This window comes from Globicephala melas, chromosome 3 (assembly GCF_963455315.2).
Source record: "Globicephala melas chromosome 3, mGloMel1.2, whole genome shotgun sequence".
Taxonomy (NCBI): Eukaryota; Metazoa; Chordata; class Mammalia; order Artiodactyla; family Delphinidae; genus Globicephala; species Globicephala melas.
The window spans coordinates 43,197,895-43,208,515 of NC_083316.1; the positions used below are offsets into that span (position 1 = coordinate 43,197,895).

Consider the following 10,621-nt stretch of genomic DNA (forward strand, 5'->3'; position numbering starts at 1 on the left):
CCTCCCACCGTCGTTTGAAGCATGTTCCTCTTGAAGCCCACAGAGGCCAGTTTTTTTTCTCCTTATATAAATAGTAAAATATCTATGTGAAAATATCACTTCATCAAGCATCTTTCAAAACAGCTCATTAAATCCTTGGAATGCAGAGTCAGTGAGAGGAATGCAAATTTTCATCTAGATTTTAACCCAAGGGCAATATATGCCCATCCTCCCTGCCCTACCTCATGTGGACCACCTCCATGGTAGGAGTAGCAGCCACAAGTCTATGCCTGAGGATACAGGGGGAGTGAAGGTGAGCAAATCAGGAGTCTCGTCTATAAATGTTAGGCCTCTCAGTAACACCAGGGGCAGATGGAGAGCCAGGGGATGAGAACTGTGTTGCTCCTGGGCGTCTGGGAGTCTGGGCCCTATTTATGTCTACCTTGCTTATCAAAAACTGAGGGAGAGGGATGGGAAAGGTACTTGAAATCTGTACTTCCTTTAGCTCAACAGTTATTTATACTGGGTTATACTGACATTGGAAAGACAACTATTTTGGCTGTCAAGCAGGGCTGGAGTTGTTGGTCATGGGGTTTGAAGGTGATGGCCCTGACTGAAGGCCTCGAGGCGGCATCTCCCGCTGTTCCTGCAATCGATACCTGGGCCTCGGTCCACTCAATGTCATGAGAGGAGACAGAGCCCTGAAACAAAGAAATCTGGATCACAGAAAAGTATTCAAGGGTCATGCAAGCCAACGGTTGCCAACCGCACAGTCCTTCAGGAGCTGCAGGCAGTGAGGATGCCTTAGCCTCCCATGTGTCCAAACAAGATTGATAGGAGATGCCTCCTGTTTTGATTCTGGAGATGTTCATATCCAGATGAACTCCATACCTAAAAAATGTGCTGAAAACCCAAGTTCCAGAAATATAAGGTCAGGTGTCCAGAGCTGTACCCAGGAAAGTGTACATAGTTGCTACAGAGTCACCTCCACCATGAAGCAAGGCAGCCTGATGTTACTGACATGGAGTCTGGAGATCATGGTAGTAGCTCCTTCTCACAATTCCGATATCTCTTCAAGGGGTTGCAAACTTCAAGGGGTTCTATTTATTTTGATTCTGGGTGTCAAACTTGTTATACAGCATACAACAGGAGTTGCCCTTGGAATTGGGCTACTTACAACTTTTATACATGCAACCAAAAGCATTTTAAATCAGGTTTTTCTAAGAGAAAGGTGCTCAGAGATTCAGTGTGCTTGGTTACTGGTATTCATAGCAGGATCTTCCATTCTTTCATATTACACCTTTTATTCTCAGTCACTTTATTATAGCTTAACTTTTAAAAAGCCTGCTCTAGACCCCATTCGAGCTTCTGGGAAGTACTTCGATTGCTGGAATTACAGACTTCATTCTGAAATTCCTCTTCATGGGCTTAAAATGCCTATTTTACTGGTGTCTTCTTTCATCATGCCTTTTCTTTTATTTTATATTTTTAATTTTTAAAATTTAAGTATAGTTGATTTACAATGTTGTGCCCATCTCTGCTGTACAGCAAAGAGACTCAGTTATATACATATAGACATTCTTTTTTAATATTCTTTTCCGTGTATAGCACAGGGAACTATATTCAATATCCTGTGATAAATCATGCCTTTTAAATCCAAGGGTTACTGGCATATGATTTTAGAAGAACTATGTCACTATTACCAAACTTTTGTTCCCATACCAGTTTGCTTTCGTTACCTTATAAGCTATGGGGAGTTTGGTAATGTAACTAGATGGATTCTTGGGATATTGCTGGCTTTACTCTACCTCACACTAAAAGTTCTAGAATTTTTTGCACACCTAAAACTTTCAGACAGGGTTTTGCCAGTATTATTTTTCTGAATTTTTGAATTTTATTTTATTATTTTATACAGCAGGTTCTTATTAGTTATCTATTTTATACACATCAGTGTATACATGTCAATCCCAATCCCTCAATTCATCACACCACCACCACCACCACCCCGCCACTTTCCCCCCTTGGTGTCCATACGTTTGTTCTCTACATCTGTGTCTCTATTTCTGCCCTGCAAACTGGTTCATCTGTATTATTTTTCTAGGTTCCACATATATGTGTTAGTATAAGATATTTATCTCTTTCTGACTTATTTCACTCTGTATGACAGTCTTTAGATCCATCCACGTCTCTACAAATAACCCAATTTCACTTTTTTATGGCTAATATTCCATTGTATATATGTGCCACATCTTCTTTATCCATTCATCTGTCCATGGACACCTAGGTTGCTTCCATGACCTAACTATTGTAAATAGTGCTGCAATGAACATTGGGGTGCATGTGTCTTTCTTTTTCTTCTTTTTTTTTTTTTTTTTTTTTGCGGTACACGGGCCTCTTACTGTTGTGGCCTCTCCCGTTGTGGCGCACAGGCTCCGGAAGCGCAGGCTCAGTGGCCATGGCTCACGGACCCAGCCGCTCTGCGGCATGTGGGATCTTCCCGGACCGGGGCACGAACCCGCGTCCCCTGCATCGGCAGGCGGACTCTCAACCACTGCGCCACCAGGGAAGCCCTTGTGTCTTTCTGAATTACGGTTTTCTCTGGGTATATGCCCAGGAGCGGGATTGCTGGATCATATGGTAATTCTACTTTTAGTTTTATAAGGAACCTCCATACTGTTCTCCATAGTGGCTGTATCAATTTACATTCCCACCAACAGTGCAAGAGGGTTCCCTTTTCTCCACACCCTCTCCAGCATTTGTTGTTTGTAGATTTTCTGATGATGGCCATTCTGACTGATGTGAGGTGATACCTCATTGTAGTTTTGATTTGCATTTCTCTAATGATTAGTGATGCTGAACAGCTTTTCATGTGCTGCTTGCCCATCTGTATGTCCTCTTTGGAGAAATGTCTATTTAGGTCTACTGCCCATTTTTTGATTGGGTTGTTTGTTTTTTTTTGATATTGAGCTGCATGAGCTGCTTGTAAATTTTGGAGATTAATCCTTTGTCAGTTGCTTCATTTGCAAATATTTTCTCCCATTCTGAGGGTTGTCTTCTTGTCTTGTTTATGGATTCCTTTGCTGTGCAAAAGCTTTGAAGTTTCATTAGGTCCCATTTGTTTATTTTTGTTTCTACTTCCATATCTCTAGGAGGTGGGTCAAAAAGGATCTTGCTGTGATTTATGTCATAGAGTGTTCTATGTTTTCCTCTAAGAGTTTTATAGTATCTGGCCTTACATTTAGATCTTTAATCCATTTTGAGTTTACTTTTGAGTAAGGTGTTAGGGAGCGTTCTAATTTCGTTCTTTTCCTTGTAGCTGTCCAGTTTTCCCAGCACCACTTATTGAAGAGGCTGTCTTTTCTCCATTGTATATTCTTGCCTACTTTATCAAAGATAAGGTGACCATATGTGTGTGGGTTTATCTCTGGGCTTTCTATCCTGTTCCACTGATCTTTATTTCTGTTTTTGTGCCAGTACCATACTGTCTTGATTACTGTAGCTTTGTAGTATAGTCTGAAGTCAGGGAGCCTGAATCTTCCAGCTCCATTTTCCTTTCTCAAGATTGCTTTGGCTATTTGGGGTCTTTTGTGTTTCCATACAAATTGTGAGATTTTTTTGTTCTAGTTCTGTGAAAAATGTCATTGGTAATTTGACAGGGATTGCATTGAATCTGTAGATTGCTTTGTAGTATAGTCATTTTCACAGTGTTGATTCTTCCAATCCAAGAACATGGTATATCTCTCCATCTATTTGTATCATCTTTAATTTCTTTCATCAGTGTCTTATAGTTTTCTTCATACAGGTCTTTTGTCTCCTTAGGTAGGTTTATTCCTAGGTATTTTATTCTTTTTGTTGCAATGGTAAATAGGAGTGTTTTCTTAATTTCACTTTTAGATTTTTCATCATTAGTGTATGGGAATGCAAGGGAATCCTGTGCATTAATTTTGTATCCCGCTACTTTACCAAATTCATTGATTAGCTCTAGTGGTTTTCTGGTAGCATCTTCAGGATTCTCTGTGTATAGTATCATGTCATCTGCAAACAGTGACAGCTTTACTTCTTCTTTTCCAATTTAGATTCCTTTTATTTCTCTTTCTTCTCTGATTGCTGTGGCTAAAACTTCCAAAATTATGTTGAATAAGAGTGGTGAGAGTGGGCAATCTTGTCTTGTTCCTGATCTTAGTGGAAATGCTTTCAGTTTTTCACCATTGAGGACGATGTTGGCTGTGGGTTTGTCATATATGGCCTTTATTATGTTGAGGTTAGTTCCATCTATGCCTACTTTCTGCAGCGTTTTTATCATAAATGGGTGCTGAATTTTGTCAAAAGCTTTCTCTGCATCTATTGAGATGATCATATGGTTTTTCTCCTTCGATTTGTTAATAATTGCCAATATTTTTTACACTACCAAGTTACGAAGTGGCTGCCAGTAAGAGACAATGTTCAGATGTGGATGATATTTGTTCAATATGTCAAGCTGAATTTCAAAAGCCAATTCTTATCTGTCAACATGTATTTTTTGAAGAGAGAAAACTGTCCACTGTGCAGAACTGTGATTTCAGACCATATAAACAAATGGAAAGATGGTGTCACTTCATCACACCTTCAAATATATTAAGTTTTGAACTTCATATTAAGGCCAAAAAATACTAATTTCATTTGCTTACAGTGACTATTGATAAAGGCATTAGAATGGATTTCAGGGCCAGAAGTTAAGAAAAATGTTTCCAAATAGTTATAGAGTATTATAATAAGACTTAAGTGTGTAGTCCAAATTAATAAAAGATTAAATGAAAGAACCCTATATTTTAAAATATACATAAGTAATGTTAGGGCTTCCCTGGTGGCGCAGTGGTTGAGAGTCCACCTGCCGATGCAGGGGGCACAGGTTTGTGCCCCGGTCCGGGAAGATCCCACATGCCGCGGAGTGGTTGGGCCCGTGAGCCATGGTCGCTGAGCCTGAGCGTCCGGAGCCTGTGCTCAGCAACGGGAGAGGCCACAACAGTAAGAGGCCCGCGTACCACAAAAAATAAATAAATAAATAAATATAAAATAAATAAAATATACATAAGTAATGTTCAACCTAATGCATATGCAACATTTATACTATCCTATTTGACAGATGACTGCAGTTAAATTGTAAATGTGTTTTCTTGTTAATACTACCAAAATGGCAACTGGATAACTAGAACTAGCAGTTTTAGAGAAATTCAGGTATTCTTTCCTTTCATTATTTTCACAACAAAGAATATTTTTCATAAAACTGACACACTTTACCTGAAAGTAGAATTTTCTTTATCATTCCTATTCGACTTTTATAATTCCCCTTCGAAAAATTCTACAAATTTTTATAAAATTTGAATTTTTTTTTTTGCAGTATGCGGGCCTCTCACTGTTGTGGCCTCTCCCGTTGCGGAGCAGATGATTTGAGAACAGATGATTTAAATTCCTTTTTGTTTGTGAACATCATACATACAATCCTGCCATCAGCTTTAATGTTCATGATCTTTTTTTTTTTTTTTTTTTTTTGCGGTACGTGAGCCTCTCGCTGTTGTGGCCTCTCCCGTTGCGGAGCACAGGCTCCGGACGCGCAGGCTCAGCGGCCATGGCTCACGGGCCCAGCCGCTCTGCGGCATGTGGGATCTTCCCGGACCAGGCACGAACCCGTGTCCCCTGCATCGGCAGGTGGACTCTCAACCACTGCGCCACCAGAGAAGCCCTCGTGATCTTTTTTGTATAGTGCTGTGGACTACCCTGACTATTACACACACAAAAAAAGACAACTACTTGGCATCAGTAGCTGATCAATGCATGCATCACCCGCTTCTTTGTACATTCACCATGTGGGAAATTCCCCTGTCTTCTATTCCATAATTTTTCCTCCTTCTTTTTGTTTTCTGGAGGGTATAATATAGTTTAAACTGAAAGATTAAACAAAGACATCTTAAGTGGAAGCACTCCTTATAGAAGAAAGCTCAAGATTGTAATTAAAACGTTGGCGGTATCATTGGATACCAGAGAAACTATCACCTTAGAACAGAGATTGGGCTAAAATAACCCAGAATGAGGAAAATCTTTTTAAAGAATCATCTGCACTATGTATCAATCCATCTGCATTTTGTGTGAAAGGCAGAAGTTCAGAGGTCACATACTTTTCCTTCACACTGTGCTCAGATACAGTGTTTCTCCATGGGCATGCTATGGTAATGCAGTAGTTCTGTGTTATATAGAATCTCCCCACAATGCAGGATACCCAGTATCCCTAAATGCCAGCAGCACTCCTCAGTCTGGAAAAGTTGAAAATGTTCTGGGCACCACTGCTCTAATGTTTCAGAGTACATTGCATAAACTATTTCCTCAGATCAGCATGATGATTCGAAACATTAGTAACTTCTTCACTCTTCAGATGGTGAGCTGAGGCTTGAAATGGATTGCTGGCTTTTCCACATGGCTAGTGAGGGGTGCTGCTGGCTCTAACACCAAGGAGCAGACTCTAAATTCAGCTCCTTTTCTAAAACATTGTGCTGCCTTTCGGTGGAGGCAGAGACTCAGACTTGATCTCAATCCACTAGTAAATACATGCAGGTGAATTGGTGTTGCTCTTGCTGTTATTTGTATTTCTAGCTTTCTTCTAAGGAGCCTGGGTCTTGTTAAATAGAGGACACTTTGTTCTGTGGGTCTTTGGTGGAAGGGTAGAGGTAGGAGCTAAGAGGACCTGGGTTAGTTTGGCTAACAGAGGGAGCAGATCATGGAGCTTCCAGGGATAATGAGGGATGAAGGGAAATAGGAAAGAGAGCCACTAGGACCTAGTGAGGCCTTGAGTAATGCGACATGACCTACCTTCCCATGCACTCTCATCCATGAGTCCCAAAACTTCAGTACAATGTTACTCATGAAATGCTTAGAGAGTGAATTTTTTGGTGTAAAATGGCAAGGGGCTGAGTATTACTCCTGGGTTGAGAGAGGCTAATGCAGAGACAGCACACCTGGACCCAGAAGCCAGAGGCAGGAGGTACCGTGAGGGTGTCAGTGACTCTGAGAATCAGCAGAAATCAAAGCAAGGCCTGGAGTTTTCACAGATGTGGAACTGGTGAATTTACCCAGACATCTGAGACTGGGGGAGCACCAGTTCACATCTGAATCATAGGCGATTAAAGTGAGGGCCCAAACATTGCTCGGTTCTAGAATACTTTCAGGTGTTAGAGGGAGGAGAACCAATCTGTGTCAGAGATTATACAGCCTGAAACTTTCCCCAAGGCAGTCTAAAGATTTGTCTCCTTATTTAAGAAAATTCACACAGTATTTGAAGTGGCTGATCATTTACTTTTCACACTGGTCAGGACCATAAGAGGAATTCTCTGAATAGAGTTAAAATTGGTGAATGTGGGATGTGATGAAGAAATAAATGCCCTGACATCTATTCAGCTAGTGTCGTCAGACCTGTCACTTCCATAAGCAGGGAGAAGACAACCATTCCAGGTCGTTCTCTGTAATAAACACAGGATGCTTATGTAACTTTCATGAACAGATTTCATGAAAACGACAAAATGACAGAGAATGACTGAATTCACATATGGAATAAGGAGCAAATGTTAAACGTAATTATTATCCATTTATGATTATTATACACTAGGATTCTCATAAAAGCATCCAGTTTGTTGTCAATAAAAACTTGGTGAAACCTGGCTTGTATTCCTTTGGACATACCAGTCTGGTCTCATTTTCTTGCTGGAATGCTCTGGTTTGCTGCTTTTTTGTATTCAAGACCTTATTACTGCTTGGAAAATGTTCCTTATCTTTGCATGTGCACTAATCTTTATGTGAGAAGCAGGAGATGGTGCCCCTAGGTGCCTGCCTTGCAGCTGAGAGTCTCACTGAGATCTGGGCCTGAGTGCTGCCCCCTAGGGGTTCTCTGATGCACTGCCCTGCAGTCCTGGGGAGGATGCTCATTCACTCTAGGCCAGTGGTCACCTTCAAGGCCCCCAGTGTTCCAAGTGGTTCAGGGAGAAGAATAAGAGAAAAACCATTACTGATGCCAAATTTTGTGTTACCTTCTTCTACCCTGATGCTTCCCAAGAGGTCTCTCAATTCCCAATTCCCCCTCATGGTCCCCATCATCTTTCCAACCTCTTGCCCCAAGGCAGGCTTTGGCCTGACGTGTCCCAGACACAATTAGTCAGTGGTTGACTCTCATTCAAATAATAATAAAATATCAGAATAGCACTGCATTCTTTGAAGATGAACTTGACAGGCCTGAAATCTCAAAAGAAATCTTGCAGGGATGAAGCCCGGGGTCCCCAGTGGGCCTCTCCCTGAACCCTGGGCAGAGCTTCCCATCACAGCCAGCACAGTGCGGGAACATTCTACCCAGCTTACACTCTTTCCTCAGTGGTTCTAGATTTCTACTGCAACCTGTTTCAAATTCAATGTCTTATAAGGAAATGGCACAGAAAAGGAGCACAGCTACTGCTTAAGCAGGCAACTCTCAGGGTCCCAGAATTTAAAAGGGTTTAGAAAATATCCTAGAAATCACAGTAAAAGGGTGTTCAGAGACAAGTGTAAGACCCACCAAACAGTTCTATCAATTGAGTGAGGGATATTTACAGAAGGCGATCAGAGACCCAAAATTCCAAGGGAAAGAAACACAACCATAAACTAAACATCATTATCTAAATGAACTCTCTATGTTTGCAAGTGAGTCCTCTCTGGACTTTGAAGCATGGATTTGAAATTTGCATGGCATGGCAATCCACTGAAGCCAATTTGACCTTTTGGTAAATACGAAGTTTATCTGGTAAATGTCAATAGCCTCCAACCATTAGAAGTGGGGGCGATGGGGGAGCCTGTATGTTCCTTTCCCCACAACCGTGCTACCAGAAGGCATACTACAATGAAACCTAGTTTTAGAAAATATCCTGACAACACCTAGATATTTATTCACATTAAGGGTCAAAGATAGTCTTAAGCCTGCTCTGTAGCTGGGGAGGTCCCACTCTTTACCCTTGGACCCTCTGTTCAGCATTTCCCATAAAAGGCTTAACTGAATTCAGGGCAAGCATATTCTGATGGCAGGTGTGGCCAACTTTGTGCTGGGTCAGGCATAGTGTGTCTCGTGATGGGGAGGAATGCAGAACCAATTCAGAGGTCTAGACCGCAAGCTTGAACTATCTGTATTCAGCAAGCTGGGCTTGCCAGGTGCTAATACTTCATTCAGGAAAGGGCAGTCATTCCGGTATGACACTACTAACCAGCCACCTATTTGAATACTGCTCATTTCACCAATTAAAAACTATTTTAAACATCCCTTATGCTAATCAATAACCTTCCTGGTGTAGATTTAGCTAATTTTATGTAAGATACTAAGTGACCCAGCAAAGGAAACTATAAACAAAATGAAAAGACAACCTATGGAATGAGAGAAAATATTTGCAAACGATGTGACTGACAAGGGATTAATTTCCAAAATATACAAAGAGCTCATACAACAAAAAAAAAACCCAATCGAAAAATGGGCAGAAGACCTAAATAGACATTTCTCCAAAAAAGACATACAAATGGCCAACAGGCATATGAAAAGATGCTCAACATCACTAATTATTAGAGAAATGCAAATCACAATTACAGTGAGGTAGCACCTCACATTAGTCAGAATGGTCATCATTGAAATGTCTACAAACAAAAAATGTGGAGAAAAGGGAGCCCTCCTACACCATTGGTAGGAATGTAAGTTGGTACAGCCACCATGGAAAACAGTATGGAAGTTCCTCAAAAAACTAAAAATAGAGTTGCCATATGATCCAGAAATCCCACTCCTGGGCATATATCCAGACAAAACTATAATTCAAAAAGATACATGCACCCCTATGTTCATGGCAGCACTATTCATAATAGCCAAGACATGGAAACAACCTAAATGTCCATCAACAGATGAATGGATAAAGAAGATGTGGTACATATATACAATAGAATATTACTCAGCCATAAAAAGGAATGAAATGAGGTCATTTGTAGAGATGTGCATTCACATCTCATGTGAAATAAGTCAGAAAGAGAAAAATGAATATCATATATTAATGCATACATGTGGAATCTAGAAAAATGGTATAGATGAACCTGTTTGCAAGGCAGAAATAGAGACACAGACGTAGGGAACAAACGTATGGGCACCAAGGTGGGGAAAAGGGGAGTGGGATGAATTGGAGATTGGGATTGACATATACACACTAATATGTATAAAACAGATAACTAATGAGAACCTGCTGTATAGCACAGGGAACTCTACTTAATGCTCTGTGGTGACCTAAATAGGAAGGAAATCCAAAAAAGAGGGGATATATGTATACATATAGTTGATTCACTTCGCCGTACAACAGAAACTAACACAACATTGTAAAGCAACTATACCCCAATGAAAAAAAAAGATGTGGTACATACATACAATGGAATATTACTCAGCCATAAAAAAGAATGAAATAACGCCATATGCAGCAACATGGATGGACCTAGAGATTATCATACTAAGTGAAGTAAGTCAGAAAGAGAAAGACAAATACCATATGATATCACTTACATGGAATCTAAAATATGACACAAATGAAATTAACTACAAAACAGAAACAGACTCACATGGCATTGCATGTGA

General features: G+C 40.5%; 1 pseudogene; it reads left to right on the forward strand.

The window, feature by feature from the left end:
- Positions 1-619: 619 nt before the first annotated feature.
- Positions 620-4,597, forward strand: LOC115845515 (E3 ubiquitin-protein ligase RNFT1-like; annotated as a pseudogene).
- The last annotated feature ends 6,024 nt before the right edge of the window (positions 4,598-10,621 follow it).